Source organism: Anolis carolinensis, chromosome 1 (assembly GCF_035594765.1).
Source record: "Anolis carolinensis isolate JA03-04 chromosome 1, rAnoCar3.1.pri, whole genome shotgun sequence".
NCBI classification, from domain to species: Eukaryota; Metazoa; Chordata; class Lepidosauria; order Squamata; family Dactyloidae; genus Anolis; species Anolis carolinensis.
This window is the reverse complement of record NC_085841.1, coordinates 193,229,598-193,255,153: the sequence shown is the minus strand read 5'-3', so window position 1 is coordinate 193,255,153 and position 25,556 is coordinate 193,229,598. Positions and strand designations below refer to the sequence as shown.

Sequence of the window (25,556 nt, the reverse complement as noted above, 5' to 3'; positions counted from 1 at the left end):
CAAACCAAACAAGTTCATGATAGACAGAAGCAGGATAAAATCTAGTTAGACATATTCCGCCACCTCCATCTAGTGGACAGAGTCTGTAGGTCTTCTTTATAAGAAAAGCTAAACTAAACATAGGTTTGGATCCAAGTAAAAATTAAGCACTTGACTTGATAATGAGCTATGCGTGAATCTCTCTAGCTATAAATTAAAGATGGACCATGTCCACAAACATAGGTTACATCCTACGTATTGATTCTTTTTTTCTTCTGAATATGCTGAAAGGTAGCAATTGGATGTGCAGCCTTGGCAACTATGTCATCAGAAGCTTTAGTCTCTGGGAAATTATATTGGACCTTTCTGTAACAAGATAGGTAGTCAATTCTTGCTCATAATTTTCAAATTGCATATTAGTTAGATAGAAACAAACATTCTATTATTTGTTTTTACATTTTAAAAAATACATTTCCTGATGGAAATCTGATGATAATAATAATAATAATAATTTTATTGTGTGACACAGCAAACAAGATAGACATGCTGGATTTCATATCACAAAATCACAAGTCGAACACTTCCCAAGTGTCTAGGACTGTGTGATGTATTTTCGGATGATGCGAGCAGATCCCAGTAGGGTGGCCTTTTGCAGTTGGAAGATCGTAATTTTGTCAATCTCTATTGTTTCCAAATGCCGGCTGAGATCTTTTGGCACGGCACCCAGTGTGCCCATCACCACCGAGACAACCTGCACTGGTTTCTGCCAGAGTCTTTGAAGTTCAATCTTGAGGTCCTGAGTTTTTCCTGTTGTTTTTTGTCAATGCGACTGTCACCTGGGATGGCGACATCAATGATCCAAACCTTTTTCTTTTCCACAACTGTGATGTCTGGTGTGTTGTGTTCCAGAACTTTATCAGTCTGGATTTGGAAGTCCCACAGTATCTTTATGTGTTCATTTTCCACGACCTTTGCAGGTTTGTGATCCCACCAGTTCTTTTCTGCAGGGAGGTGGTACTTGAGACATAAGTTCCAATGAATCATTTGGGCCACATAGTTGTGCCTCTGTTTGTAGTCTGTCTGTGCAATTTTCTTACAGCAGCTGAGGATATGATCAATGGTTTTGTCGGTTTCCTTGTACAGTCTGCATTTTGGGTCATCAGCTGATTTTTCGATCTTGGCCTTAATTGCAGGAGCAAGCCATTAGAACAAATGCTGGGATCTGCACGCATCATCCGGAAATACATCACACAGTCCTAGACACTTGGGAAGTGTTCGACTTGTGATTTTGTGATATGAAATCCAGCATGTCTATCTTGCTTGCTTTGTCATGCAATAATAATAATACAGTAAAACCCCGCTCGTTCGAGCCCCGCTCGTTCGAGCCTCCGTGTAATCTGAGCAGGTGAACGGGGAGGGCCGCAAAGGCCCTCCCCGTTCACCTGCTCACTGGTGTGCGTGTTGCTAGGTAGATAGCAAGCTACCTAGCAACACGCATGGGGCGCTCGCCCCTTGGGAGGCGGCCCCTGCGTGTTGCTAGGTAGATAGTAAGATACCTAGCAACACGCAGGGGGCACCTCCCAAGGGGCGAGCGCCCCGTGCGTGTTGCTAGGTAGCTTACTATCTACCTAGCAACACGCACGTCCCACTCCTTTGCCACGCCGGGCACCGGTGTTGCCGGCCCTGGCGTAACGAAGGAGCCGAGGCACGGGCGGGCAGGTGGGTGGGTGAACCTGCCCTCCCCGTTCACCCACCCACCGAGCGAAGGGGCTTTCTCCCTTTGGCGGAGGCTTGGAGCCAGGGAAGCAGGAGTTGCTTCCCTGGCTCCAAGCCTCGGTCAAAGGGAGGGAGAGCCCCTTCCTTCAGCCGATGCTTTCTCCAAACACCGGCTGAAGGAAGGGGATTTCTCCCTTTGGCGGAGGCTTGGAGCCAGGGAAGCAGGAGTTGCTTCCCTGGCTCCAAGCCTCAGTCAAAGGGAGGGAGAGACCCTTCGTTCCACAGGTGCTCCCAACTGCGGGGAGGCCTCTCCGTGGGGACGAGGGCTGGATCGGTAGGTGCTGCAAGTGCCTCCCGATCCAGCCTTCGCCCCCACGAAGAGGCCTCCCTGCGGCTGGGACGAGGGCTGGATTGGGAGATGTTTGCAGTGCCTCCTGATCCAGCCTCCGTCCCCACAGAGAGGCCTCCCCGCGGTTGGGACGAGGGCTGGATTGGGAGGCGTTTGCAGCGCCTCCTGATCCAGCCTCCATCCCGCCTGGTATTCCGAGTTATTCGGTTGACCGAGTTGAGGTCCGCCCGTTTAACTCGGAGTACCGGGGTTCTACTGTAATAATAATACACTCATAAAAACAGAAGCATATATACATAAAAACATAACATGAGCAAACAATAAAATACAGATCATAATTAAAAGTGCATATAAAATAAGCTCTATGGGATAAGATGAATATTAGAGCAGCGAGAACCTCAACCAATATTTGAACTTCCCAAAGTGTTTTCTAGGTAAAAATGGTTGAACTTCGTCAAGTGTTTTGCAAGTAATTGTTCCATGTCCCATAATCTAGGTAATAGTCATGTGCATTTGGGACTTACCTTGTTCTGTTTCATGTCCCAGCTTTTGGTGAGGCCCTAATCTGTTTCTGTCTGACTTCCCGAAATCGGGAGGTCAGACATTTGGGTTTTTTTTTGTTTGGTTGGTTTTTTTGGGGGGGGGGTTGGTTTTTTGGGAGGAGGGGATGGTTCCGGTCAAGGCCACAGCACCAGCCAGCAAATGCCCAGTAAGGAGCCATGCAAAGAGAGGGGGCGCAGGACAACTCAGCCACCCCAACCTCCCCCCCTCCTGGGCCAGGCCTCTGTGCGTGGGCTAAAAGCCTGCACCCATAGGCCCAGGCGCCTGGGCCTACAGATGCAGGCTTTGGTCCTATGCACTCTGCCAAGCCCGGGTGCAGGCTACCCGACCTACACACTCAGACCTTGCAGGGCCAGGTGTGTAGGCCCAAATCCTGAATCTGTAACCCAGGGAGATTTTAGCCTACAGGTGCAGATTTTAGGCTGTGCCTAGCCGGGCCTTGCAGGCATATAGCCAATTGCCGAGTGAGGCCTGGCTAGGCATGGCCCAAAACCTGCACCCATAGGCCCGGGAGCTTTGGGCTTTGGGTCTACGCACCCGGGTCTCACAGGGCCTACAACTGATCGATCTGAAAGACAGGCTTGGAGCCAATACTAGCTCCCGCTTGTCTTTCATTTCAAGTTAGCTTTTGCTTCATTGGGGGACTTTCTGTTTCGTACCCTTTGACTGAACGGCACGAAACAGAAACACAAATTAAACAAATAGGACAAATACAGTGCACATCTGTACTAGGTAACTCTTCCACAGTCACAGTCATTACAATAATGACACTATTGTTGTAACTCCCTTTCCCCTCAACTTAATTTACCAGGAGATTTTGGTCAGGAGAACTAATTTAAGTGTTTAACTAGGACTTCTTTACACTAATTTAAAAATGCCCATACCCTTCCTGAATCCAGTGTTGGCAGCCTTCATTATGCACAGCAGCTTCCAGGAAGTACTCTGAGCCCTTTGCCCTTAACTTAACTTTCCCCCATGCTGAGCAAAATTGAGGGATACTCCAGAATTTGCAGGAAACTCCAGAAAATCTGTGGTCTTTGTTGTTGTCTAGAAAACTAGATCAGGTAGATTTAGACTGATCAGATGTCCACATGAACATCACTGTCATCATCTTATGCTGCAATGATCATCATAGGGAGAGGTATGAGTTGTCCGCATGTTGTTGCCGCTGCTCCATAGGGCTCTCCATGATTGCCTGGCCATCATGGTCACATCTGCAGAGGTCAAATGCACAGTCAGAAAGAAGAAGGGCAGTCACTCTACTTCCTTATAACTTATTTGTAGTGCAAAAAAACACAATGAAAGAAAAATACAATATTTAAAATGAAGAACAATTGTAACCACCATGAACTTACCAGTATTTCAATGGGAAGTGTGGGCCTTTGTGTGGCTAATAGAGTCAAGTTAATTAGGATTGTTGTTGTGTGCCTTCAAGTCATTTTAAACTTAGGGCAACCCTAAGTCTAAAATTTAGGGCAGGGGCCGGGTAAAGGATCTTGGAGGCCACATCTGGCCCACAGGCCTTAATTTGAGGACCCCTGCCATAGAGGATTTGGCCATCTTCATGGTCGATTGGGGGCCAGTCCAGAACATAATGCTCCAGGCTGGTGCCAGATTATGTAACTGATGTAGATGTGGCCTATGTTAACTAAAACAGATTACTAATTAAGTAGCTGATACTGAATACTGGCTTATAACTTTACTTGGGAGGTAACTTTTTAAAAGTGACACACATGATTCCCTCTGCTCAAACATTAAACATCTTGTGAATATTGTTTGCTGAAATATGGATAAAAGGATACCTTTCGAATTCAAGGATATTCTTTGAATTCAAACTCCTCATGAATAAATCAGTGCCTTTTTGCACTACAAGTCCATTATTTGGGCTGGAACAGGAATACAGAATGTCAAATCAAAGTGCAGTTAGAAGGGGGAACAGAAGACCACATGGAGAGGAACTGGAGATACTGAGAAGACGGTACCAAAAAGATGAAGGAAGCTGGTCTTTGATCAAATGTGTTCTCTAAAAGAAGAAATAGTGAGCAACTGGAAAACAAGAGGGGGGAACTGGTTACACAGAGAAACTTAGTGGTCTAAAAACTGAAGTAACTACTGAATTCAAACAAATGAACAAATCCATGCCCTGTTAAGGCTATCTCTATTATTCTTACTATTATTATCATTGCCCACTTTTTCATGAAGGTAGAGATTCAAAGCAACTCAGAACTTTGAAAATGATAAAATTAAAGCGTACAAGAGGCAAATATTAAAACAGAAACATGCTTCAATCACTAAAATAATTCAGTTAATCTGGATGATTCACCTCTCAGGTTTTTTGAGAAGCCAGGATGGCCCTGGGTTTGCAAGAAATAATATGTTTATATTTATTTATTCAGCCACCCCCCCACTTTTCCACAGTGGAATTGGTTCAAGAGACACACATCCTATGGATATCTGAAACCACAGATAATGATGAAGTTTATATTTGAACAATACTTGGATCATGATCATACCATGAAATAGCACTGGAGGACATATAGATGCCCACAAACCCAGCCCATCTACACCACATAGTTTTCTGAGTTTACAAACTTAAAATGCAGATGTTCTTGGAGAGCTGGAAAAACAACACATACGTATGTGTCCATACACATCTACATAGATGATTTGACCATAAAACAACATGTTGACTTCATCATGTAGTCACTTTCATTCACTAGAAAGAGTAATTAATACTACTGTCTATCTGTCTGTTTGTCTATAATCCATCCATTTATTTTACTATGCAGAATTCTATATACTAGATCATGGTAGCTTTTCCCCAATTTTTGAAATGTGAACAAGAGGAAGATCACCTATGTTTATCTGATTCTCCCTCACCTTGCTTCTATGCTGCAGGTAAATTTATGTAATGCATGCCTCCTTACTTTTGAATGGTTGAACTAAAGAAAAGGATGTGCCAGTTAACTTCTCAATATGGAAATTTCCCTCCTATCCTGCCACTGAGGCCCCATCTACATTGTCACATAAAATCCAGATTATCTGCTCTGAACTGGATTATGTGGCAGTGTAGAAGGGGCTTGAGTCATGTATCATCAGCTTGTAGGATAGAGTCCAACAGATGTTCAGCACTTATTCCTCTTTCTATAATTTTCATTTCTGAATGTTGTTCCCACCAACTTTAGCCTTCTAACACAAGTTAGCCTTTGGGAAACATCCTGATGGGCTTCTAGATGTTAGTATTTTAATTGTTATCAACAGTGTTGTTTATTAACTTGTTACTATTATTCCACCGTTCATTGTATGTTGCCTTGGGACAATATTTGTATTAAGGGATGAATAAACAGTATACAGATAATGCTAACATCCATTACTTCAAGTGTCTTAGGTCCACATGGAAGACACATCTTTTTAGTGAAAGGACAACAGAGACTCATTATACAAAAGGAAACACACAAATACACATTATGGCCAGGGTTACCTCCCTATGTTTCCTGCCTGTGACACAAAGAAAGCATCCATTCACATGAACAGAAATGAGCTTTTGATTCTACCTCAACCATTTATTGAATAACACTGTGTGATAAAGACAACCAGTCATTTAGGGCCAAGTCTCAAGCCGCTATTTCTCACATCCATAAATTGAAAGTGGGGCAAAACTTCAGCTGTACTTCAAAGGCAATGATTTAATTAAAAGAAGATGCCACTGAATTTCAGCCAGAGCAATATTCCCAACTGAATTTATTTTTGGTTTTTACTTGAGGAAAAAACATGGGGCTTATTCTGAAAGCAGCTAAAAGTTAATAATAAAATTGGCAAAAAATGTAAGCAAGTTTGAGGAAAACCTCAATTTTTCTACCAATTTTGTCTAATGGGACACACCTTTTGTTTCAAGAGTATAGAAGCTTTAGCTTGAGTGTACTACAGAATAAATTTTGAGAATTTTGTGGATGTCACATATATAGGCTTCATTTGTTTATACATGCGTGAAAAACATTTTAAATAATTTTAAAACTAAAAAAAATGTTGATGCCATTTTAGGTTTAACCAGTCAAGTTACAAAGCATTTGAATCCTTGATACTTTGAGGACCAAACTAGATGTGATGTTATGTATGAATGCTTTGGATGTGCTTAGGTTTTGTTTATGCTATTCCTAAATTCCTATCATTAAGGATCTGATAAAGATCAGGACTATGAGAATTTAGACAGGAAGGTTAATGTTTTACTCATATACCACTGTCTCAGTGAAAACTGCCCTACTCCCAGAAACTGCCATTAACTCCAGAGCCTAGTATCTAGGCAGATATATTTCATTATGATTGGGGTAAAAATAAGGTTTCAACCTTCCAATTCCACATTATCATAATACTGACTACCTGTATCCCTCTTTCACACCTCAAATTTTGGCTTTAATTTGGGGAAAGATATTAACATAGTTAATGTGGCATCATTTGTGCCATTGGCTTTGCTCAGACGAAGTTTGTTGGCATAGCTTCTCAAGTGTTAAGTTGTACAGGGAGAAATGAAACTGAGTTATTGCAGAATTGTGGATGATGAATCTCAAAATAGAATAGTGCCAGAGACTATAGGTGCATTTATAATGTTGAATTAATGCAATTAACTGCCATGGCTCAATGCTATGGAATCATAGGAGTTGCAGCTTTACGAGATCTTTAGGCTTCTCTGCCGAAGACCACTGATGCCTTACTCAACTACAGCTCCCAGGATTCCATAGCATTGAGCCATGGCTACCGATAAACTGGTGGGCCCAATTCAAGGTGCAGGTTTTGACCTATAAAGCCCTACACGGCTTGGGCCCTACCTATCTCCGTGATCGCATCTCCTCCTATGAGCCAGTGCGGACCTTGAGATCTTCCGGGGAGGCTCTTCTCGCGCTCCCACCACCGTCTCAAGTGCGGCTGGTGGGGACGAGGGAACGAGCCTTCTCGGCAGTGGCCCCCCGGCTCTGGAATGCATTGCCAAAAGAGATCAGGCAATCCCCTACATTATCCAATTTCCGTAAGGAACTGAAGACCTGGTGGTGTCGGCAGGTTTTTGAGTAATTATATTGGACTACCGCCGACTTCTGAGCCTGAATATATTGCATAAGATTTCCCTTTATGGTTCCCGTCCCCTTGATCTGGTCATGTAAGTGTGATTTATTGTTATAATTGTATTATTTTACTTTGTTTAATAATGTGTATTATGTTGTTATGTAATGTTTGTGTTGCTTTTATGACTGTAAACCGCCCTGAGTCCCATCCGGGAGATAGGGCGGTATATAAATAAAGTTTTTTTTTATTATTATTATTATTATTATTATTATTATTATTATTATTATTATTATAAATTGCATTAACTGAATGGTGTAGGCGCAACCTATGCTCTCTCATTTCATTAGAAATAGGCAAGTAACATAGGCATATGGAAGAAAAGGAGAGATCTTGTAATGAAGAATAATTTTAATTTTGAGCAAGAAGTAGCATTGTCCATGAATATGTGCTGTGATATTTCTTCAACCCACTAAGGTCCCAGTGATGTAAATGCAGAACAGCTAACCATGGATATGCCATTTTTCAACAGTTCTGAGACTCACCTTTTCCCTGTTTTATCCTCAAGACTCAAAAAAGGAGTGGATGGTGTCCTAGGACCTCATCACACGAGGATTTTTTAGCATCCTAGGACGCTTCTCCCCTAGCTGAGTGACAAAGCTCCACGCTGCCCATCATGCTCTGTAGCCTCACTTCTAGCAGGGCTCCATTGCTCAACTGGGGTGGCAGCATCCTAGGATGCTGCATAGACAACCCAGTAGCATCTCCATGTTCCATTAATAACAACAGGGCTACTGCAGGGGGTGTCGCACTTCAGCCTTGATTCACCTTGCTCTAGCACACAAACTCTACAACAGGTTTGAGTCTTTGTAGTTTATTAAAGATAGATAGTAGAAAGTTCTTCAAAAAGCCAAAAGTAAAGCATTAAAAGCATCAGTTACAAATATAGTCTTGAGATATAAGTCCAGAGCTTACAAGGAATAAACAGCATCCAAAGAGAGCATGACAAATTCCCAGGATCATGGATACATGGTCTGCAACATAATCCAAAACACAGCAGGAAAATTATAGCTTGCTTCTCCGGTAGCGAGAAAGTTGCTTTGACAAAGCTTTCCCCCAAACACACCCCTTTTAACACTCTTTGCAAAACATGAAAGCATTTCTCTGCCCTCTCACCTCCCCCTGTCTGTTTGCAGTTCTTGTACTTTGCCGTACCCTCAATTCCAAACACTCAGCTCTATCTAAGGAGCCCATCCTGTCAAGGTCAGCTTGCTCGTTATTTTGCTGAGATTCATTATTAAGCTGGCAGCCTTCTATCCTCCCTTCCTCCTTTCCCATGTCAATTTGCACCTAGCTGGCTTCAGTAGTTTCAGGGTCATCAACTCCAGCCCTCCCTGTGGGAAACTGAATCTGCACCCTCTGCTCATCATCTTCAAACACTACAGGCCTTTCACGGAGATTCTGAATCTGGACCCCTCCTTCCTCACCAGAGTCAATCCTAGAGTCAAACTGAGTCACAACAAGGGGAAGCCGTGGGGCAACGCTTTCCACATGTAACGGGGAAGCGTCATGGCTGGCCAGGTGGCATGGGTGCCGGGATTGCCTCCCTGCCCAGCTGATTCACCATGGAGGCTGTGATGAGGTCCTCAGATTTGCAGTGGGAGGAGGATCAGGAATGGTGGTTGATGAGAGAAAGCGGCAGCCATAAAGATTGGAGGCAGTAGTAGCTTTACTTTACTGCTTTATCTGTCCTGGCTAGTCCCCAGAAAGCCTTCCCAACCCTGCACCCGATACTGCTGCCCTGCTGCCTTTCATGCTGCTGTCACCTTTCGCTGCTGACTCAACGTGTTTGATACACGTGGCTCCTCTTTTCCAGGCTATCACTCTGTCCTCTTTTTTAAAACAACAACAACAACTCTGCAATACTAAGGCATGGAAGCAACAAATAGTGGCAGCATGGAGTGGAGAAGCCATACATATCAGCTGCACCGAGCCAGTAGCAGGAGATAGTAATGGTGGGAAAGGCAGCAGAGCAACAGTATTGGGTCTGGGGTTGGGAAGGCTTTAGTGCAGTAGTTCTCAACCTGTGGGTCCCCAGATGTTTTGACTTCCAGCTTCCAGATATCCAAACAGCTGGTAAACTGGCTGGGATTTCTGGGAGTTGTAGGCCAAAACACCTGGGAACCCACAGATTGAGAACTACTGCTTTAGTGGGACTGACTAGAACAGCTGGGTAGAGAAACAAAAAAGTGAAATTGGGATGAAGACAGGAACATGTTAGGCAGCCAGAATAACAACCGCTTCCTATGTCTTCTTGATCCCCCTCCTCGCCCAGTAGCACATTTTAAAAAACATTTCCCAAAATGGAGGCTCATAAAAAGAGATGCATCTTAGAATGGCGGGTGTCTTACAATCGATGAAATACGGTAGTAAAATTATGTGATCTTAACTTCTCTGTAACAGGAGTACTTTTACAATGACCAGACCTCATGTCAGGAAATGAATAGTTTTTTATTTTAATTAAACCACAAACATCTGCATTTCCCAGACTTAACGGTCTTACTTAAGAGGCAGCATAATAAGGAAATTCATAGGCCTAACCAAAACCACAACATGCCAGTTTTAACACTTGCATTTGGGGTGACTCACAATTGGACAAAACTGTTATATATTATTCTAGATATAAAAATTTCTGGTTTTGATATTTATGCAAACTGTTTGACTGTTTGAAGAGCTAGAAACCCTAATTTCCAACCCAGAGCAAATATTTTCCCAAACTATAGGGATTTCTAATGTTGAAGATGCTGTCACCTTAACAGGAATCCTGGCTTAGTTTGCAGTAAAACCTTAGAGCAGGACAACTCAAAAATAGTTCCTATCATTTAAATGATTTCTTGTGTTATTCATGACTGGAAATCTTTCAAAAAAATTCTTGAACATTTTATATAAAAGATTCTGAAAAGCCTTAAAGTGAAGAAGAATTAGGAGACATTTAGGTAACGGTAAAGGTTTTCCCTTGACATTAAGCCTAGTCGTGTCCGACTCTGAGGATTGGTGCTCATCTCCATTTCTAAGCCAAAGAGCCAGCGTTGTCCGTAGACACCTTCAAAGTCATGTGGATGGTATGACTGCATGAAGCATTGTTACCTTCCCGCCGGAAAGGTATCTATTGATATACTCACATTTGTATGTTTTCGAATTGCTAGGTTGGCAGAAGCTGGTGCTAACAGTGGGAGCTCACCCTGCTCCCCGGATTCAAACTGCCGACCTTTTGGTCAGCAAGTTCAGTAGCTCAGCACTTTATCCCACTGCACCATTGGGGACTCTGGCGACATTTATTTTAATGCAAAAGTTAAATGTGAATATTTGAAGCACATTCATCAGTCAAAGGTGCCTTTGACAAGTTGAAGCTATGCTGATTCCAAACTATGCTTATTCATCAGGGGTTAGAACTTGTCCCAAGGACTTCATCACAGGGTATTGCTATCGCGTGCAATTAACATGATCAGGAATAGCACAATTTATCAGCATGGTGACCCCAATTGCTGATATAGCACAACCGTAATGCTTCAGAAGTGTGAAGTCCCTTGGCTACGCCTCTAGGTGACACATGTAACTTCCCATTGTGCCACTTTTGATTTTAAAAAAAAATCTTATAGACACTTCACTTCACAATTCCACAATGTAAAAGTAAAATAAAATAAAACCTTTATTTTACAGTGAAAGGAGAGTGAAAGAAGAGGATAATCCCACCACTGATGTTACCGCGTGACAGCAGAAAGACTTCTGGGATCTTTGCACTATTGGCTGTTAGGAATTGTGGGAGTTGAAGTCCACAACACCTGGAAGGCTTGAAGTTTGCCCATGGCTGCACTAGATAGATTATAGCACCATGTCACAATCTCGGACTAGTCACAAATTTCATCTTTCAATAGAAAAGGGCTTCCAGAAATCCTAACAGCTGGTAAACTGACTGGGATTTCTGGGAGTTGTAGGCCAAAAACATCTGGGGACCCCAGGTTGCGAACCACTGTCCTAAGAGGTAGCACACTGACAACAGTTAAAGTGTGATAGGGACCATCACCAAAGGAAACGGTCATGCTTATATGTTGGTTTCCCATCTTTGTCCAATAAGGTCCTAACTTTGTGGCTATGTGTCATTGGTCTGGTAGAGGACTGAAAATATCATAATTGTTCATCGCTTGCCTCACACATCTCCATCTTGTTTTTTAAACTCAGAACTCAAGTTAACAGAAAGGGAGCTGAGAACAAAGGGTGAATTTGAAAGAATGAGAGTGAAATCGGGACAGTTGGAGGGTGTGAGATCTTAACAAGTAGAACAGTTCTGCTGCTGGATTGATCTGCCAGCACATCCTTACTTTCCAACATCTAATGTATCTTCATATTAGGTATCTACTTCTTCCCTAAATAAGATTAGAGGAATGGTACAACAAGGCATCGTGAAGTACTTTAAAGATTACAGTCAGCCCTCCATATCTGCACCTATGGCTTCTATGGATTTGTATTCACTGATTTCTCATCTCCATGGCTGCTGTATTTCACAGGAATTTGAGTTTTGCCTGGTCTTCCCAGTCTCTCTGCAAACCTTGTGAGACTACACTGCAAGAGATTGGGAAAGCAAGTATTGGACTGCCCTGCTACCTAGCAAGCAAGGGTTTTGGTAAAGGTTTCCCCCTGATATTAAGTCTAGTCGTGTCCATCTCTGGGGGTTGGTGCTCATCTCCATTTCTAAGCCAAAGAGCCAGTGTTGTCCAAAGACACCTCCAAGGTCGTGTGGCCAGCATGACTGCATGGAGTTCTGTTTCCTTCCCTCCGGAGCGATACCTATTGATCTACTCACATTTGCATATTTTTGAACTGCTAGGTTGGCAGAAGCTGGGACTAACAGCAGGAGCTCACCCTGCTCTCCGGATTTGAATCACCGGTCAGCAAATTCAGCAGCTCAGCAGTGTAATCTGCTGTGCCACCGGGGGCTGTGCTGTGCCACCGGGGGCTCCTAGCAAGCAAGGTGAGAAAAAAAAAAGACTCCAAGTCCAGATGGGACTGCTGTATGTGTTTTCAGGGAATGAAGCAATCCAGTAATCCTGTCTTCAGGCATGAAGAGGATACCCTGCTCTGATTGGGGAAAAGGGAAGTTGCAAGACCGGGCTCTGGAAAGGGCTTCCAGCCACCTTTCCATGCCTGAAGACAGAAGTAGTTTCCTATTTTGGTTCTGACAATGTATATTCCATACCTCTCACCCAATCTGGGAGGTTGCCCTATATATTTGTGATTCCAGAATAATGTACCCACTCCATGCTTCTGCCTTCATAAGCCCTTATATAGTCAACACATGCTTTTCATGAACCTATGTAATGAATTGTTTTGATTCATGTGTTAATTCTAATGCTTATGTTCCAATAAAATTAGTATAACACTATGGTTAGCAGTTTTTTTCTCTGATTGACAACCATACAATTGCTTTCCTTAAAACAAACACAAAACAGGCAGTTTGAAAAGGATATTTAGAGCCATCCAATCCAAACACATTCATTTGGACGCAAACCCTACTAAATGCCAGAGAACTTACTTCTGGGCAGACATGAACTGAACAAGACTGCACACTGCAGGATGCATTATGCTGTGAGACTCCTTGAAAAGAACTACAAAAAGATTGTTATGCATGGAGGAATCCGCATGTGAAAATACCCCAAGGAAGGAAATGTATTTTTAATCCACTTTGTGAGAACTACAGAAGATGAACGTCAACCACCCAGAAAAAAGTCCATTCCTGGGCTGTATTATTACATCAGATGGATGTTAGAATTTAAATGCTTGGGAAGTGCTATTGGAAAGGGGAAACATCCTTTCAGTGGGAAGCCCACTCCCTCCTTGTGTCAGAGTTTTATATTATTTAGGTCATTTCTTATATGAAAATGGGTAAGTATTTGTAAGAATCATGTCCTATCCATGTATGACCAGCAGCAATCAAGCCACCTGCTTAAGACTATTAATAGAGACTGAGTAAATCTTGAGTTGATGTTCATAATGAAGATGGCGATGACGATGATGTTGAGGATGGAGAGCTGTTGGAGTGGAGCTGAAGAGAGTTTGAAGACAGAGAGTCTGGAAACCAGAGAGTTTGAAAGGTTAGAGCTTGAAAGCTTGAAGATAAGAACATTTTGTTTCGCCGTTTGAAAGCAGTTGATAAAAGCCAAGGACTGTTGTGTTTGTATATATTTTCATATAAAACTTTCTTTGCTAAAAGACAGTTTGTTTTTGGCCTTTCTCCTTGAATGAAGGGTGCAGCTTCTGCAGAAGGGGTTGAATGTTTGGAACCCCAGTTTGATAGCTGCGACACCTTGATCTATATGCAAAGAGGATTGAATGAAAGGAGACCTTCAAACCACCATCTGCAGTCTAGAGCCCCATCTACACTGCCATATAAAATCCAGGTTATCAGATTTGAACTGGATTATATGCCAGTGTAGACTCATATAATCAAGTTCAAAGTAGATAATGTGGATTATCTACTTTGACAATCTGGATTATATGACAGTGTAGAAGGGGCCTGAAGTGATACAGCCAGGGCCAGCCCAATGCGGAGGCTACTGAAGCGCCCGCTTTGGGCGCACGGTCCCCGAGGGCACCATGGAGGCCCCCCCCCATGGGGACCATGGGCTCACTCGCCACTGAACAGAAAGGCCTGTTTGGCGGTGAGTGAGCTTTGCTGCTGCAGCCTGGCCAGCTGGGCAAGGCCAGCCAGGCCAGGGCGCGCGGGGTGGGAGCGGGGCCCCGTCTGGGCGGAGCCCCACCTCCCGTGCCACACACCCTGGCCCCACCTCCCACGCTGCACTAGAGGCGGTGTCAGGGTTGGCCCCACCTCCCACGCCACTCGCCCTCGCCCGGCTGGCCTTGCCCAGCCAGCCAGGCTGCAGCGGGAGTCCCTCCAGGCCGCGGTCGCCGCAGCCTGGAGGGACTTTACCGCTGCTTCCTGGTCGGCTGGCCTGGGCCAGGGCACACTGGGCAGGAGGCGGGGCCCCGTCTGGGCGGTGCTCCGCCTCCCGCCCCGCGCACCCTGTCCCCGCCTCCCACACTGCATGAGAGGCGGAGTCAGGGCGAGCAGTGCAGGAGGGGGGGCCAGGGCGCAGGAGGCGGGGCCAGGTCTGGCCATGCCCCGCCACCCACGGCGCATGGCCACACCTCCCGCAGCGCGGGGGGGCGCAATTCCCCCCCCCCCCCCACTTAGTAGTTGAAGTTATCTCGGGCTGGCCCTGGATACAGCCCAACAATAAAAACCTGGTCTGGGAATTCTGCTCAACAACTCAGTTTGAATTTAGACCCAAAAGACTGATGAGATTAGGTAAAAAAATTTGTTTGATTCTGTTTCTCCTCTTCCTCCTCCACCTCCTTTTATTTTATTTTCTATATGAACTTTTCCAAATTGGCAAGTCTCTCAATACATTTAACAGCAGGAACAGCAATCTTCTTCCCCCTATCTTTTAAATTAATTTGTTAGAAAGGAAATGGACAGGTTCATCCATCCAGGCAGAGAGCTTTGAGTGCTTCGCCCCTGAAGATCTGACTCTTCATCCTTGCTTATTCAACCTGTACTTTCCAACAGACTCATCATATTTAACAGCTACATTGCAAGCAAGTCCAATATGGTCTTCCCCATGCTAAAAACAGCTCTACGTACTGAAGCTGATCCATGTAGTGTGGGTGTGGAAAATAATTTCATTTAGGCTGCTTTTGCCTTTCTACTTATTAACTTTTTTGAATTTTCTCATAAATTTGATGGTAAGATATTAAGATTTTAAAGAATTCAAATGTAGCACAAAAAAACAAAACAGCTTTTTTTTTCCCGTGTCAGGAGCAAGCGGAGTTGCTTCTGGAGTGAGAGAATAGGCCGTCTGCAAGGACATTGCCCAGGGGATGCCCGGATGTTTTGATGTTTACCATCCTTGTGGGAGGCTTCTCTCATGTCCCCACATGGAGCTGGAGCTGATAGTGGGAGCTCATCTACGCTCTCCCCGGGTGGGATTCGAACCTGGCAGCCTTCAGGTCAGTAACCCAACCTTCAAGTCACGAGGCTTTTATCCCCTAGGCCACCAAAACAGCTTCACCATCCCTATCCACAGAATTTGTATTTAAATGAATGTTTGTATTATTTTTTTATCTTGGTGGACAAAAATATATATTTTCACAATAATAGTTGCTATGTATTCTGGACTAGTTCATATTCATGATTTTTACATATTCAATAGAGCTGGGAATACATAGCAAATGGTAAAGGTTTCCCCTGACATTAAGTCTAGTCGTATCTGACTCTGGGGGTTGATGCTCATCTCCATTTCTAAACAGAGGAGCCGGCATTGTCCATAGACATCTCTAAGCTCATGTGGTCAGCATGACTGCATGGAGACTGTTACCTTCCTGCGGAAGCAGTATCTACTGATTTGCTCACATGTGCATGTTTTCAAACTGCTAGGTTGGCAGAAGCTGGGCTAATAGAGGGAGCTCACTCCGCTCCCCAGATTTGAACCCCCAACCTTTCGGTCTGTAAGCTCAGCAGCTCAGTGGTTTGACCCGCTGCGCCACCGAGGGAATACATAAGGATTGTGAAAATCCCCCTTTCCACACTAATTGGGCAGCAGCCACTGTGAGCAACAGGAATTTGTTCTCCTATTGGTTAGGCAGAATAGAATTAACATTTTCATTCCACTACCACAAATGATATCCAGTACAAGGAGGAATTATGACAGGGTCCTGCTTCTGACTATCACTCACAGATCACTAATACGATCATGAGAGCAGACTCCCATTGCTCACAGCAGCTACCACCTGGCATTAGAAAACTTGGGCTGGGGACACTTCTTGGCTATGTAACTAAGATAGTCATGTAGCTGGCCTAGAATTACAGTCATTATTCTGAAACAGTGGTTTTCAACCTGTGGGATGTTTTGGCCTTCAACTCCCAGAAATCCTAACAGCCGGTAAACTGGCTGGGATTTCTGGAAGTTGTAGGCCAAAACACCTGGTGACCCACAGGCTGAGAACCACTATCCCAAAAGATACTGATTACACAGAGATTCACTTTTGTTACCCTCTTTGATGTTTATTTATATTATGCTTCTACCCAACAGTTCCTCCAAAGAGTTCAAGATGGCATATGTGGTTCTCTCTCTTCATAACACGTTTGTTAGTTTCTTTTGTCAGAGAACCATTTGTCTTCTATAATAGTGGGACAATGAATCTGCTCTAGACTTTAACCTAAATGTTCAAAGGAACTATCCAAAGTGCTAAAAGTCTTTTAAAGTTAGGCCTAAGCAATTGCATTGTTCCATTAAAATTTAGAGCAATACCAATTGAATCGCAGCCCTACTGATATCGAAACTGCCAACTGCTATTGGCTGAGAGGTTGTGACAAAACGAGCAATAAGCTGGTGTTTCTTCTTTATCTCTCAGCATCATAGATTACCCCCACTAATCAGAAATACATAGAAAGATGATGTGATTACGATACACAGCATGTTGGATTCTGGGGCATGACCATACATTCCCCAGTTGGCCCTCCACATTTGCAAGTTTAATATTTGTGAATTTGAATTTTTTTTTCAGATTTGTTCTCTGTAAGGACTTATAAATTCTCCTGTGCAACTTTAGGGTCAACTTCTGGGAGATTCCTAAAGGTTTTTCCAAGCATTTGTTGGTCATCCACCCCAATTCTATGGTCAGCTTCTGGTGGAAGTTAATCATAGAGTTAAAATGGAGAATATCGATATTCTCTTAGGTTAAAAAAATGTATTTTTGTTTCCAATTTTCCCACTTTATGAGGTCCTTGCAGTCTTAAACCCCATGAAAGTTGAAGGCCTTACTGCAGCGTCAACTGAGAGGGGAAAAATAAGGGTTTGTGGCTTACCTGTGTGAGTGATCCCAGCTACTCGGAGACGGATGCTCCCCTTTCAGGCATTAAATTGATCCCAGTAGCCTCTTTTGCTGAGATATATATTTTACTTGAGAAAACCAGTATAATCATCATCATCTTTATTTATATACCACTCCATCTCCTCGAGAGGACTCAGGGTGGTTTCCAACATGAACATAAAAACATTAAATTGTCAAAAAAACACCATTATAAAGACTGAGTTTCTTAAAGGTTTCAGCAGCCAATCTGGGTTGTAAAAAATATGAACAAAAGGAGAATGAGCTAATTATGAAAACTTTAGGGAATCCTTTGGGCCATTACCTGTTAACCTTCATTTCTTTGCAAATAATAAATGCTCAGCTACGAAAATGTTAACATGCTATAGATCAGTGGTTCTCAACCTGTGGATCCCCAGGTACAGTAGAGTCTCACTTATCCAAGCTAAACGGGCCGGCAGAAGCTTGGATAAGCAAATATCTTGGATAATAAGGAGGGATTAAGGAAAAGCCTATTAAACATCAAATTAGGTTATGATTTTACAAATTAAGCACCAAAACATCATGTTATACAACAAATTTGACAGAAAAAATAGTTCAATACACTGTAATGTTATGTTGTAATTACTGTATTTATGAATTTAGCACCAAAATATCACAATATATTGAAAACATTGACTACAAAAATGGCTTGGATTATCCAGAAGCTTGGATAAGCGAGGCTTGGATAAGTGAGACTCTACTGTATTTTGGCCTATAACTCCCAGCCAGTTTACCTGTTGTTAGGATTTCTGAGAGTTGAAAGCCAAAACATCTGGGGACCCACAGGTTGAGAACTACTACTAAACATAGTCTTATATTTCTTTTTGATACATTGCTGAGAAGATGTAGTACATTACATCCCAAGGCACTATGGGTCCAAAATGTGTACCAAGAAAGCCAAGAGAAGTTTGCTTTAGTGCTGCGCCAGGTTGCCTGTCTTCATGCAATGGAATCTATTATTCCAATTTCACAGTTTAACTTGGGAAATCAGCTCTGAAATACTGCATACCAAAAGCCAGGCTCAGTTAGGCAATTACCTTCATAGATGCAATCCAGATACAGCGCCAAATCCAATTTTAAAATCACAGTGGTGACAATGAAGTGAACCTATGCCAGAGACAACATTTCACGCCATTACACCAGCAGCGGCTGGAGAAGTGGAATGTCGTACACAGAAAGGCATTCATTGCTGCCGTTGCTCTATCCCTACCCTAAGCAGAAATAAAACTAAATAGTCACTGTTTTCATATAAATAGACTTCGGGGCGAAGGCTGCAAGCAAACAAAAGTCACCATACATTCTCCACTAAACTATGCTGTGCTCCAATAGCAGTGTAGAGAAAATGTAAACGCACTGGCAGAATATCACTGCAAAGTTTCTGTCCTGCCTCCAATGAAATAATTTTGAATGCAAGAAGTCATTGGCAGCAGAAAGGAATTGATTAAATATATGACTAGGAGTGATTCGCAACTGGTGGAAGGTTGAGAGTAAGGTATTTTAAATAACTACTTTAGGAACTATGACAAGCACTAGAAGCAACTCTGGCCTGCAATAATATTTTGCATGTAGCAAAAGTCGAAATGATTTCACCTGACATTCTGATGATTTAGGAAGAAATAATAGAAATGATTACAGTCTTCTAGAGTGCCAGCGGGATAACCTCTAGCCACATCCAGGGTTTCATCTTGGTGACTGGTAACAATTCAGCAACAAGATGAAGATAAAAGGAAGAAAGCCTAGGAGAGAGAGAAACGTGAGGGATTTATAAGTGCATCTGAAAAGCAGTGCTTGATAGGTCAAGTAACTTTCTCTGTTCAGCCAGAGAGTTCACAGAAATTCTTCAAACGGGAGTATCATAGCTCAAGCATCAAAGGAAAATGTAGAGGAAAAGATGGAAACCCTTTTTTTCTTTTCCATTTCTGTCGTGTCATTCTCACAGTCGGACAACATCTTTATTAGAACCAAACCGTCACAGCACTGTCTCAACAGTTCTGTCCTCCAGAATTCTTCTCCAGAAGGATTGCCGAGTTCCAGTCCCTCAGTGTAGTTATTCCAATTATTTGTAGTATTCTAATTACCCTTTTAATTGTACAAATCTGACATATGAATTGGGGTTTTTTTTTGTATTCCCCTCAGATCACCATAAGTTTTTTGCCATAGTCTGTTTGCTTTTGGCACTCAAGAGCAATTGCCATTAAAGAGGATTTTAATCTGAGTAAAGGAATCCCAATGAAGCATTGCAGTACACCAAAATACAGTCCCTGAGAGTTACCCTGAACCATACTGGAGGGAAGGATATTAGAGACGAAGCTAAAGTACTTTGGCCACATAATGAGAAGACAGGAAAGCTTGGAAAAGATCATGATGCTGGGGAATATGGAAGGAAAAAGGAAGAGAGGCGAGATGGATGGATGGTATTCTTGAAGGGACTGGCTTGGCCTTGAGGGAGCTTGGGATGTCCACAGCCGAGAGGGAGCTCTGGCGTGGGATGGTCCATGAGGTCACGAAGAGTGGGGAGTGATTGAATGAATAAACAACAAGAACATCCTGAACCATGCTCTGACTTAGAAGAAGCACTGCTTGACTGTCAAGCAAAAAGTGGGCGCTAGAAATAACACTGTACGAAAGCTGACTGGCACAACCTGGAGATCACAACCAGAAACAGTAAAGACATCTGTCCTTGTTGTTTGCTACTCTGCTGCTGAATACGCGTGCCCAGTGTGGAATACATCTCACCACGTTAAAACAGTGGATGTAGCTCTTAATGAGACATGCTGCATCATCACAGGATGTCTACGCCCCACACCACTGGAGAAATTATACTGTTTAGTCGGTATTGCAACACTTGATATCCATCAGGAAGTAGCAGTCAGTAATGAAAGGACCAAGGCATTGACATCTCTGGCCCATCTCATTTCCGGGTATCAGCCAGCACACTAATGCCTTAAATCAAAAAATAGTTTTCTAAGATCTACAGAGATACTCTCAGGAACACCTCAGCAAGTAAGAGTCCAAAAGTGGCAGGCTAAAACCCGGAACCTCAATCAGTGGCTGAGGCTGAATGAGAGACTCCCTCCTGGGCAGACAGAAGACTGGGTGACTTGGAAGGTGCTGAACAGACTGCACTCTGGTACCACGAAATGCAGAGCCAACCTTAAGAAATAGGGCTACAAAGTGGAGCCCATGAAATGCTAGTGTGGAGAAGAGCATACCACAGACCACCTACTGCAATACAGCCTGAGCCCTGCCACATGCACAATGGAGGACCTTCTTACAGCAACACCAGAAGCACTCCAGATCATCTGCTTTGAACTGGATTATATGTAGACTCAGATAATCCAGTTCAAAGATAATATGACAGTGTAGAAGGAGCCTCAGAGGCAGAGAATGAGTAGTCCCCTCCCTGCCCAGCCATTATTTTACTATGCCAAAAAAGCAATGTGTTTGTAAAAGAAAGGCATGTCTCCTCTTCAGAGACCAAACATTAGGCTATGATGTGTGTTCCATAGGGTTTTTAAAACGATAGATAGATAGATAGATAGATAGATAGATAGATAGATAGATAGATAGATAGATAGATAGATAGATGATAGCTAGATAGATGATAGGTAAAGAGATGATAGATGATAGGTAGATAGATAATAAGTAGATAGATGATAGATGATAGATAGATGATAGATGATAGCTAGATAGATGATACGTAAATAGATGATAGATGATAGGTAGATAGATAATAAGTAGATAGATGATAGATAGATGATAGATGATAGGTAGATAGATGATAGGTAAATAGATGATAGATGATAGGTAGATAGATGACAGATGATAGGTAGATAGATAATAGGTAGACAGATGATAGATGATAGGTAGATAGATGATAGGTAAATAGATGATAGATGATAGGTAGATAGATGATAGATGATGGGTAGATAGATGATAGGTAGATAGATGATAGATGATGGGTAGATAGATGATAGGTAAATAGATGATAGATGATAGGTAAATAGATGATAGATGATGGGTAGATAGATGATAGGTAAATAGATGATAGATGATGGGTAGATAGATGATAGGTAAATAGATGATAGATAATAGGTAGATAGATGATAGGTAGACAGATGATAGATGATAGGTAGATTATAGGTAGACAGATGATAGATGATAGGTAAATAGATGATAGATGATAGGTAGATAGATTATAGGTAGATAGATAAGAATCCTTTGCCCCAGCGTTTCTCAACCTGGGGGTCAGGACCTCTGGGGCGGTCACAAGGGGGGTGTTAAAGGGGTCACCAAAACCATTAGAAAACACATATTTCTGATGGTCTTAGGAATCCCTTTGGCAGAAAAGGCTGAAGATCTTTCCGCCTGTCCTTCTCTTCCTTTTTGAAAACAGGCAGGTGAGCTACAGCTCCCACATGCCAAGGTCAATCACTCCTAACCCTCAAACCTTGTCTGTATCCACAGCTGGCCATGTTGGGTCTATGTGCCAGTTTGGCTCAGATCCATCATCGGTGGGTTTCACAGGGTTCTCTGAATGCAGGGAGAACTACAAGTACCATCATGTTGGGTCGCCCCCCCCCCTCCCGCAAAACATACCATTATTCAAAATTGGTCATATTGGGTATTTGTGCCAAGTTTGGTCCAGATCCATTGGTTGGGTGCACATTGCTCTGTCAATGTGGGCGAAGTATAACTCCCAACTTGTGAGATCCAGTCCTTTTGAAAGACGACTAGTATTCAAAGTTTGGCATGTTGGGTATGTGTGGCAAGTTTACTAGTTCTGTCACCAGTTTGATACAAAGTGTTCTCTGAGTGTTGATGGACTACAACTCCCAGAATTCAAAAACAGCCCCCACCCCTCAGTATTTAATGTTGGCCATGTAGGTAGTGTGCCAAGTTTGGTGCAGATTCATTGTGGGCTGGGATCCAAGTGCTCTTTGATTGTAGGTTAACTATAAATCCCAGCAACTACAATTCCCAAATGACAAAACCAATCCGTCCCCCAACCTCACCAATATTCAAATTTGTCCATATTGGGTATTTGTGCCAAATTTGCTCCAGTGAATGCAAATACATCCTGCATATCAGATATTTACATTACAATTCACAACGGTAGTAAAATGACAGTTATGAAGTAACAACGAAAATAATTTTATGGTTGGGGGTCACCACAATATGAAGAACTGTTTTAAGAGGTTGCGGCATTAGGAAGATTGAGAACTGCTGCTTTATCTGGAATTCTAACATCCAAAATGGTCCACATGGTGGCAGAGATAGTGACACTTTGTTTTCTGATTGTTCAAGATACACACTTTGTTTTATGTTCTGCTTCCCATTCAAAACCGTTGTCTTTAGTGTGCTTTATAATATATTTGCCTTGTATCTGTGTGAGGTACAGATGATTGCTGCCCTTGAGAGCTGCCCCGCCAGGCTGCCAAGGGGATTTGCAAGAAAAATCCAGTCATCAGCAAACCTTATAATCTTCAAAACGGATGGTGGTTTCTTTTGTCCTTGTTTGCAAATGATTTGGTTTGTACTGGACTGCAGCCACTGAGAAGATGCAAAGCTATCAAATGCTGAAAATGACAGACTGGATGCTTGCGGCTCCGTTTTGATTGCACATGGCGTGCGCTCCAGCACTTTATTGTGGGACTGCTCATTTAACAGCTTTGAATAGTTTCAGAGAACACGGTCCCATGGAGGCTCCACTGACTCACAGCATTACAATAAATGCACTTTTCATCTTAAGATGCAGGGGGAGGAGAGTTGTAAGCGACATTATTTTCCTGTCTCCCCATCAATCCTTTTCTCTAGTCACCTTGGTTTCTTTCTTCGGTCAAAGGTGCTTTTTAAAAGAGATGCAAATACCTCTCAAGTGATGGAGGATGCGCTTGAATGGAACAATACTGAGACTTGGAAATTCCTATTTAGTTTATGAGCTCACTAAAGGCTATAGAAGGCCTATTCATAAGCACTAAATGACCCGTTACAAACCTTGAAGACTTTTGGGGCTATAATTGGTCATTTTCTATGCCCCACACATTTTATGGGGGTGGCATGAGGGTCTGAAAATAGCAAGCCATAGCTAAGCTTCTGAGCTACTAGGATCAGGAATCTTATAAATTCCTGGTTATTCCAGGGCCTGTCCAGACAGTACCTTTATCCCAGGAGCTTCCACAGCAAGGGTGGGTGACCAGATGCTGTTCCCTGTAAACTCAGAAGCAATCACTACAAAAGGCAAAAAAAAAAAAAAGTGAGATTTCCAGGTGTGGGAATATAGCGGTTTTTTTTACCAAATATCCGGATCTTCACATGTCTGTATGTCCCTGCAATCAGAAATCACAGAATATTTTATCTGGGTTTGTTCCCAGATTTTAGATTAGTTGGTTCCTAAATAAGGTGACACTTGAGTAGAAGGTAAAAACTTTGTCCTGAGAAGAGGAGCTTCGTCTTTCACCAGTTTAATGAAATTTGTGGCAGAAAAACGATTGTCCTGGGGTGCAACAAGTACTGTCACAGTAAGTAGTACACAATGAAACAGGAACAGACACTTTCAAACCAGGAACAGAATGTCATCATTACTGACATCATTACAACAGCACCCTATTGTTCTATGCCACAACTACACAACCAAATCTGTCTGGACAGATGGCCAGACAGCCAGGCTCTAAAAAGTGTCAATAATGACAACATTCTTTTCCTGGCTTGAAAGTATATGTTCCTGTTTCATTGTGCTGTGCTCCCTTGCGCAATAGCGGTCCTACTCCATGAGGTTTATTTGTGTGGCAGATACTTCATGAAATGTTTGGAGGACATCGATTTCTGGCCAGTACAAAGAATGGAACTTTTGCAGAGATCTGCATATCCGTATATTCGCATCCCGGGGCTTTTAAAAAGAAAGCTGCTGAGGTTTCTGGTGGAAGTCCCATGATGGCCATCTTGGGAACCTCTAAATCTCAGAACAAAGTAGCAAGTCTGGACAACAGAGGCAGAAATCCCAGGATTAGCAGGTCTGTATGTGGACCTCTTCTGCAGTCCTGGGATTTTTTTGCCCCTGTTTAAAACCCATGATTTGGTGCTGTCTGGAAGTGCCCCCTTTCTCCTTTACATTAATATAACCAGCCTGCTACATTGGATGGGATTAGGGGTACAGGACTCCCACAAAAGTGAGGAAAAACATAAATAATAAAAACACTTTTCAACTCAAGAAAATGCCTTCGTAGACATCTCTTGAGCCTACAGTGTGACTCTGTGGTCACCTACTGCCAGACGTTGACCATAGAGTCACAGTAGAGGACCTAGAAATACCTAGAGAAATTTTCAGTCTAGGAATCTCTGAATTCTCCAGTGCTATTCTTTGGTCAATTTCTGGCAGAATCATGCCATAAGACCTAGAGAAGATAATCAAATCCATGAATAATCCAAACCACAAAAAGTGAAACCCACAAACAAGGAGGGCCAACTGTACTCTTAATGAGGTCTTCATTGCTCCACTTTATACTTAGTGTACCACTTAAAATTTAATTTCTAGCATTGTTTACATAAAGACTGTTACGTTTCTTTGCATTTTTGCTCTGTGTCTCTGGGATGTGCATGATTTGCCTCAGGCAAGAAACAGATCTCAGAATTTCAGACAGCTTTATATTGTCAGAAATGAAAACCCACCATTGTCTCTGAATCCCAGTACAAACTGCTAGGTGTCACCTAGTAACATAAACCTTCTAATGATTCATTCATTACACTGTGTAAAAAAATTGGAAAAAATTTCTGTTCTTGGTTTTAAAATGTTATTTTCTGTTTAACTCTGCATTGTTGTTTATTCGTTCGTTGCTTCTGACTATTTGTTACCTCGTGGACCAGCCCACGCCAGAGCTCCTTCAAGGTCATGCCAATCATTTCAAGGATACCAGCCATCCATCTTGCCCCTGGT

The 25,556-nt window shown here is 42.7% G+C and overlaps 1 long non-coding RNA gene across 1 annotated transcript; it reads right to left on the bottom strand.

Moving 5' to 3' along the window:
* Positions 1 to 3,488: 3,488 nt before the first annotated feature.
* Positions 3,489 to 14,385, bottom strand: LOC134293933 (uncharacterized). The gene is made up of 2 exons (XR_010000894.1): positions 4,408 to 14,385; positions 3,489 to 3,819 (listed from the first exon to the last, which is right to left on the bottom strand). It is a non-coding gene; the product is annotated as an uncharacterized LOC134293933 (long non-coding RNA).
* Positions 14,386 to 25,556: the final 11,171 nt, after the last annotated feature.